Source organism: Engraulis encrasicolus, chromosome 22 (assembly GCF_034702125.1).
Source record: "Engraulis encrasicolus isolate BLACKSEA-1 chromosome 22, IST_EnEncr_1.0, whole genome shotgun sequence".
In the NCBI taxonomy this organism is placed as follows: Eukaryota; Metazoa; Chordata; class Actinopteri; order Clupeiformes; family Engraulidae; genus Engraulis; species Engraulis encrasicolus.
The window spans coordinates 49,722,646-49,730,606 of record NC_085878.1 but is presented as its reverse complement, the minus strand read 5'-3'; the positions used below and the strand labels follow the sequence as shown (position 1 = coordinate 49,730,606).

At 44.3% G+C, this 7,961-nt stretch overlaps 1 pseudogene; it reads left to right on the top strand.

Moving 5' to 3' along the window:
• Positions 1-463: 463 nt before the first annotated feature.
• LOC134438689 (uncharacterized protein K02A2.6-like) lies at positions 464-3,467 on the top strand (annotated as a pseudogene).
• The last annotated feature ends 4,494 nt before the right edge of the window (positions 3,468-7,961 follow it).

The window sequence follows — 7,961 nt, the reverse complement described above, 5'->3', positions numbered from 1 at the left end:
AGAAAAAGAGCTAGATTTGAAGAAAGCACTCGAACTAGCTATCTCAATGGAAACAGCAGCGAAGGGTGCATCAGAGCTACAGAAGAAAAGCATAGAAAACGAAGTGCATCAAATGTCCTTAAATGGGAAAAAGCAAAAATGCTACAGATGTGGCAAATCGTCTCACAGTGCAAATGACTGCTGGTTCAAAGAAAAGACATGCAGGAAATGCCACAAACAAGGCCACATAGAAAGAGCATGCAAATCAGAGCAAAAAAATGCCCAAAAAGAAAAATCTGGAAAGAAAGGTTTTAAACCTAAATCAAAGGCCAAAGCAAATGAAATGCACAAAGTTACAGAACATTCAGACAACACTAACAGCAGTGAGGACGATGACCTGTCATGCTTAGAGCTGCATAGCATTACGGAAGAAGACAGAAAAATAATATGGGTCACGACAACAGTGTCTGGAGTGAAACTAAAAATGGAACTGGACACAGGTTCAGCTTTGTCAGTGATCTCTGAAACTGATTATGACAGGCTGTTCTCCCACTTACCATTGAAAAAGTCATCAGTGATGTTAAAAACGTACACAGGTGAAAAAGTGTCACCAAAAGGAAAACTGAGTGTGGATGTGGTCTACGGTGACCAAACACACAAGCTAGAGCTCTATGTCCTGAAAACCACAGGCCCAGCGCTACTGGGGCGTGAATGGCTGAGGAGAATTCAGCTTGATTGGCATGAAATAAAAGCCCTAAATATCTCAACAGGCCTCAAGAGCTCCACCCGCAGGCCTGAGCAGAGACTGCCACAGTTGTTGGAGGCTAATGCACATGTGTTCGAGAAAGGCATTGGTAAACTAAAACATCTAAAAGCAAAAATTGAACTTGAGAAAGATGCCAACCCAAGATTCCACAAGGCGCGCCAGGTGCCGTATGCCCTACGTCCCAAGATAGACGCCGAACTGCAGAACTTGGAGACGTCCGGCATTCTCTCAAAAGTTGACTGGAGTGACTGGGCTACGCCCATTGTCCCCGTAATAAAGAAAGGCAAAAGTGAAGTGCGGATATGTGGGGACTTCAAGGTGAGCATTAACCCGGTGCTGCGCACAGTGCAGTATCCCCTTCCACGAATAGAGGACATCTTCTCATCATTGGCTGGTGGGGAGAAGTTTTCAAAGATTGACTTGTCACAGGCCTATCTCCAGATGGAAGTGGAGGATTCAAGCAAAAAGTTCCTAACGATCAATACACATAAGGGACTATACCAATACAATCGCCTTGTGTTTGGTGTTGCTTCAGCCCCAGCCATCTGGCAAAGAGCCATGGACCAGGTGCTCCAGGACATACCTGGAACACAATGCTACCTGGATGATATTATCATAACAGGGAAAAATGATGATGAACATTTCCAAAACCTGAGCAAAGTACTCACCAGGCTGAATGAGTATGGCCTACGGGCAAAGAGAGAGAAATGTGAGTTTTTCAAAAGTGAAATCTCATACTGCGGACATGTCATCGACAAGCACGGCTTGCACAAATCACAAGAGAAAATTGAGGCAGTGCTGAAAGCACCCAAACCTGAAAATGTGTCACAACTCAGATCGATCAATTATTACCACAAGTTTCTTCCAAACCTTGCCTCAGTGCTGTATCCACTAAATGCGCTGCTACAGACAGGAGTGGAATGGTGCTGGTCAGAAAAATGTGAAAAGGCATTCGCAGAAACAAAAAGGCTAATAACATCTGACGAGCTGCTTACCCACTATGATCCAGCCAGACCCATCCGGCTAGCATGTGACGCGTCCCCGTACGGCATTGGAGCTGTCTTGTCACACACAATGGAAAATGGACTTGAACGCCCAATTGCATTCGCTTCAAGGTCCCTCACCAGTGCTGAACGCAATTATGCACAGATAGACAGAGAGGCCCTTAGCCTAGTATGGGGCATTAAAAAGTTCCACCATTACCTTTATGGCCGAAGGTTTACCTTAGTGACTGATCATCAGCCCCTACTGTCAATATTCAATCCACGGAAAGGAGTCCCAGTGATGTCAGCCGCGCGACTTCAGCGATGGGCCCTGTTCTTAGGAGCACACTCGTACGACATCGAGTTCAAGGGTACCAAACAACACTGCAATGCTGATGGTTTGTCACGCCTCCCGCTGTCGACATCTGGGGAGGAACCACCATCAAAAGGTGACCCGGCAGAAATATTCCACACGACACTGGTAGACCAGCTGCCAGTTACAAACGCCATGATACGAAAAGAGACGCGGAATGACCCAACACTGTCCAAGGTGTATGAAATCACAGTACAAGGTTGGCCTGCCCATGGAAATCCATGCTTTCCTGAGTTTTCAGCAAGACGTGATCAGCTGTCAGTCTGCCAGGGAAGCTTGATGTGTGGATCACGTGTGGTAGTGCCCTCCAAGCTCCGCACCAGAGTGTTGGACAGTCTGCATGAGGCTCACATAGGTACGGCGAAGATGAAAAGTCTGGCCCGTAGCTACGTATGGTGGCCAGGAGAAAATCGAGGACATCACCAAAAACTGCACGGGATGCCTGAGCGTCCAAAACGCACCGCCACCGGCTCCCCTACATCCGTGGGAATGGCCGTCTGCACCCTGGCAGAGAGTGCACATTGATTTTGCTGGCCCGTTCATGAACTCTATGTTTCTCATAGCTGTGGACGCACACTCAAAATGGCCAGAAGTAGTCCCTATGAAAACAACAACATCAGAAAAGACTATCTCTGTCCTGAGAACCATCTTCTCCAGGAATGGCCTGCCTGAGCAGATTGTGAGTGACAATGGCCCACAGTATACTTCCGAAGAATTCCAAGACTTCATGAAAAAGAATGGTATCAAGCATTTCAAGTCAGCACCTCACCATCCAGCAACAAACGGGTTAGCAGAACGGTTCGTTCAAACATTCAAAAAGTCCATAAAAGCAATGACAAAAGAAGACATCTCACTTCAACACAAAATTGACAATTTCCTCCTGGTATACCGCAAATCTGTCCATGCAACAACAAATCAGACACCTGCAATGCTGTTTATGAACAGGCAGCTCAGATCTCACATTGACCTTCTGAAGCCAAACCTGAGGGGAGAAGTGCAGAACAAACAGTTCAGCAGCTTTTCAAGTGAACCGCCAAGGAGCTTCGATGTGGGACAGCAGGTCCTGGCTCGTGACTACAGAGGAGAAAAGTGGACGCCTGGAAAGATAGTCACTAGGAGCGGCCCTCTGATGTACGAGGTGAACACTGGAGAGCATACCTGGAGACGTCATGTGGATCAGCTGTTGAATGCTCAACCAAAGACACCGGAGCAACCAGAACTTCCACCCGATCCTGTGACCAACTCTGAACCCAGCTCAGTGACACCTACAGTTACAGAGGAAGTGCCCCCTACCGAGAGCACTCCACAAGTTCCCAGGCGTAACCCTGAGCGACTCAGGGCACCCCCAAAAAGATTGGATTTATGAGTGCACTAATGGGACTTATGGACTGTAAAGAAAAAAAAAAAAAAGTTTCCTTATATGTCAAGTGTATAACAAATTGTGTTTAATGCATTGGCAATTTTATGTTACTTTTAGTTATGTAGCATTAATCTAAAAGGGGAGGAGTGTAGTATCTTTCAGTGGATCTATTTACTTCAGCGGAACCACTCCCCTAGCTACTGAGTTTATCTATAGGTTGTCCGCCAGTGCATTGATATGTGTACATTGCAACCACCGTGAATATCTATAAAGTCATGTTCATTTTACCTCCGAGTTGAATCCTTTATTTAATTGTACTATGTTGGAGTAAAGACACAACAGGCTATGGATATACTTAAATGATTCACACATGGCGGGGACATTTCTTTAGGCCTATTTAATGTTAAGTCAAAAGATTGTTGCTGCGCAAAACAAAACAGTGCCGTTGTGGATCATAGGCAACAGCTAGGTAGCCAGGACAACAGGTGTTGTGGATCACAGCAGCTGATTAGAGTCTTGTTGAAAAGTCGCTTTAGCAGTGAAAAGTCTTGTTGCCATTGACAGCGGTCTGTTATAGACCAACCCGTCCGTTATCGAAAAATAACAGACGTGCGAACGCTGGGGAGCCCCGTTGAAATGAATGGAGCATTCGACCGATGACGTCACAACCATATAATAATAGGCAGCAGTCGGTTAGCAATGAAAGACTTCTAAAACACCAGGCTTTCACAAAAAGAATAGAAAGGCAAGAGAGACAGGGGAAACAAAAGGAAGGAAAGCAACTGCAGCTGATTTCTTGCAAGAAAGGTGAGCCCAAATGTCAAAATTACAGCCTACAAAGTAGGATACCTAACTGGTTATCCCATTCCCATTCCGTGTGGCCGATGTCAAATGAAAAAAATAATCTCATTTTGTTGGCTATCATTGTGATAGAACCCATATTTGTCTTTGATAGGCCTATATTCATAACAAGTGTCCCAAAAGACCAACATGGGTCGATGTTGGTTCAAATATCCAAATGATAGCAAAGCTATTTGTAAAATGAATCCCACTCAATTTCAGAAAATGTCACGAACGTGAAGATGCCCCCTGTTGCAGCAGGTGCAAATGGTGTGAACTTGAGAGAAGGTGAGCCTATTTTAGCTAATATCCTAGTCTTGAAGAAAAGCAGTTTCTCAATCGGATGCAATGCTGCCCGCCCTGGTCATCAAATTTGCAGATTGATTCTGTCCTCGTAACGATATTAATCGACGTCATGTTCATCAGTTGCCAATGTCAAGGTGGCGGTGCGAACTGCTGTCAGTCTTGAATCTTCATTCTGCTTTTATTTTGCGGTCTCAACACTCTCAATAGGAAAGCTCTGGTTACTTGGCCATGTCTCTGACCATCTGACAACGCCCGTTATAGCTGAAGTGTGGTAAAATAATGACGAGATTTTGACTGGGGACCAGTCTGCGTTTTGAATGTTGCTGACGCCATTCTAATCTGCGCAAAGCGCAAGAGATGAGCCTGTTTGCAAAGCACACTGCTGAGCAGGTAGCCTATCTGCATTGAGTGCTCATGAAAATTACAACAAGGTAGGCTACTGTGAAATAGTTACTGGCCAATTTAAATCTGAAATGTTATGCAGTAGCCTAATAAATAATGATTTCAAAGAAATAAATAGCCTAGGCTATAGCCTAACTAGGTTCGGGGTGCCCTGACTTTAAAAGGTTGAGCGACATCAAATCCAAACAGCGATGCTTTTGTTCTATTTACTCTAACGGTACTTTACCGCAGGTTTTAAGCGACATTTCGAAGTCAGCTTCTACCAGTAGCCTAGGCAAAGCTGGCAAAGCTCTCTTTTCCTTGCTCTCCCAAACACTGATACGGGCAAACGTGACGTGCGTGCGGGGCAGTGCAAGTGAACGAATGTGCGCGCGAGCGCCTGTGTTTCTGTTCAGCGATGCACATTGAAGAAAGTTCAGTTCAACATATCAATGTCTCGTGTGTCCATAGTGCACGAAATAGTAGGCTGGAAGCATTGTGAAGAGAGATTTATCAGTCTCTCTCCTCCCCCTCACACCATAGTGATGAAGTGATTAAAAGTCATCCCTATGAATATGATAGCCTACTTTTCATAACTGGTAATGTGAAAGATTAAGACATTTTATATTTTTATTATGTCTATTATGTCATATGATTGAAGATGAGAATGATTCAAGTGAAGGAGAGGAAAGCATAGAGGGGTATTCTGAGGAAGACAAGAAGGATGACAATATCAGGAGGTCGGCGCGCGGGGGGGGTTCGGGTTGGGTTGGGTAGGTTGGGGTGTGTGTAGGGGGGCCCATGGAAGAGGTTGTTCCTAGGGCCCCAAATTTGGTGCTACGCCCCTGTTTAGGGGTCCATGGGGTCGGCAGCCTGATCACTGTGCAGCCATCAGCCAGGGGGCGGAAACGGAAGTCAATATTGTGTATTTTCAGCTCAGCTTCGTGAGCTGAGTAAGATGGAACCCATCCATAAGCTGACGTTATTTGGCCATGCTTAGTGGGGGATTTCTGGACAAATGATCTGTTCTATTCACATCAGCTACAGTAGGCCTATATACAGATCCTGGCCATATAATTAGAATATCATGAAAAAGTTGATTTATTTCCATAATTCCATCAATAATGTTTAACTTTCATGGATTGTAGATGCATTGCCCACATTTTGAACTATTCCAATCATTAATTTGTTTATTTTTACATATTTTGGCCTTCCAGCTCCAAAAAAACATGAATTGGGGATATCACATTATTAAAATATTGTAATACATTCACAATTTTCTTCAGACAAAAAAGAAAGAAACTCGGGTTACATCAAATCAGTTAGAATTTGGTACTTTTCTCATATCAATACTCAATACTTGGTTAGGACTGTCTTTGTCTTAATCACTGCATTGATGCGTTTAACATTGAAGTCAATGGCAGAGGCATTGCATGGGAGTTATGGAAGCCCAGATATCCTTGATGCTTTGCTGTCAGCTGTTTTTGTTTGTTTGATCTGGTGACCCACACTTCACTCTTCAATATAATGTTTTTTAAGGTGTTATTTAAACATGACCAGTGAAGGGTCTTCTGGATGTGGTCGCGCAGATTGTTCAAAAAAATAGGAGCAGCTACATGGAAAACTTGAGCCTGGTACAAGGGATGACCAGCTGGCCCTTGGAAGAGGACTGAGGGATCTTGAGGGGTCATAGGGGTGAAGGAGGTCTGTGAGGTAATGGGGTGCCATACCATGGAGGGACTTGGAATTTAGGAGGAGGACGTTAAAGGTCATGCATGACTTGATGGGGAGCCAGGGAAGCTGCTTGAGTATGGGTATTATGACTGTTGGAGTAATGTACATACGTTATTCACTTTGTCTAACTCTTGTCCCCAGGCTTTAAGTCAGGCATATGTGTGTGCGTATATTATGAATGTGTCATTGTTGTTCCTCTGTGCCTACAGGCCAGAGAGAGAGAGAGAGGGAAAGAGAGAGAGAGAGCAGGAATGTTTTTCAACTCCGCTCTCTGATTAGGCGAGGAGAAAAGGACAAGGTCACATTCAGTCTGTTTCAACTAAATAACAAGATATTCTGCTAAGAAATATGCTACTGTGTAAACTGGTATTCTGCTAAGAAATATGCTACTGTGTAAACTGGTTTCAACTGGTTTAGCTAATTACCCCTCCCCTTAGACCAATTGAAACCGAAATTGTAACTAGGGCTTTCCTTCAATAAAACGTAAGGAGAAGGAGGCTGTTTTCAGAGTGATCTTGGACATTGTAACTGAAAGCAGTCTCCTGGTCACCCTCCTTGCAAGTGTTGAATTTAACTCAAGTTCTCTGTGACTCTTCTGTACAGGTTATTAGAGATAAATGTTGGTAGCTTAAACCTAACATTTAATTGGTCCTTTCGAACCGGATTCCAAGATACCTGACGATTCCAGCGTGCGAGTGAGATCCAGGAAGACTGTGGCCACAGCACTAAGACCCTTTGCGGGACTGGTCCCTCCCTCGCAGGCTGGGATCTGAGGGTTGACGGAATACCCCAAGAGAACAGAGAATTGTGAGTAGGTCTTTTATTCAAAAGGATTGAATGTGAAAGACGGTAAATAGAGAGTAAAACCCTGACAATTCTAGACTCTATCAGGTAAAATAGGAGGCCAGACTCCTCTGTGTTGTTGAACAAGTTAAAGACTGGACTACGTAAAGTAAAGGGAGGGCAGACTCCCCTAGTTTAGAAGAAACTAGTTAAAATCTGTGTTCTCCGCGTTGAGAAAGTGTGAAAGTGTGTATGAAAGGAAATACATTTACCATTAGGTGATTGTGTTTCATTCCAATTCAACAAGAGTAAAGTAGTGAGCCCTTGTGGATGCTCGTATGCAAGAAGATTCCACCTGAGAAGGTCGAAGAGAATCTTACCACAACGGTCGTTGATCGCTACCTTGTTGCAAAAACCCAGTGTTAGAATACTGCAGGTATTAAAGAACCACTGGGC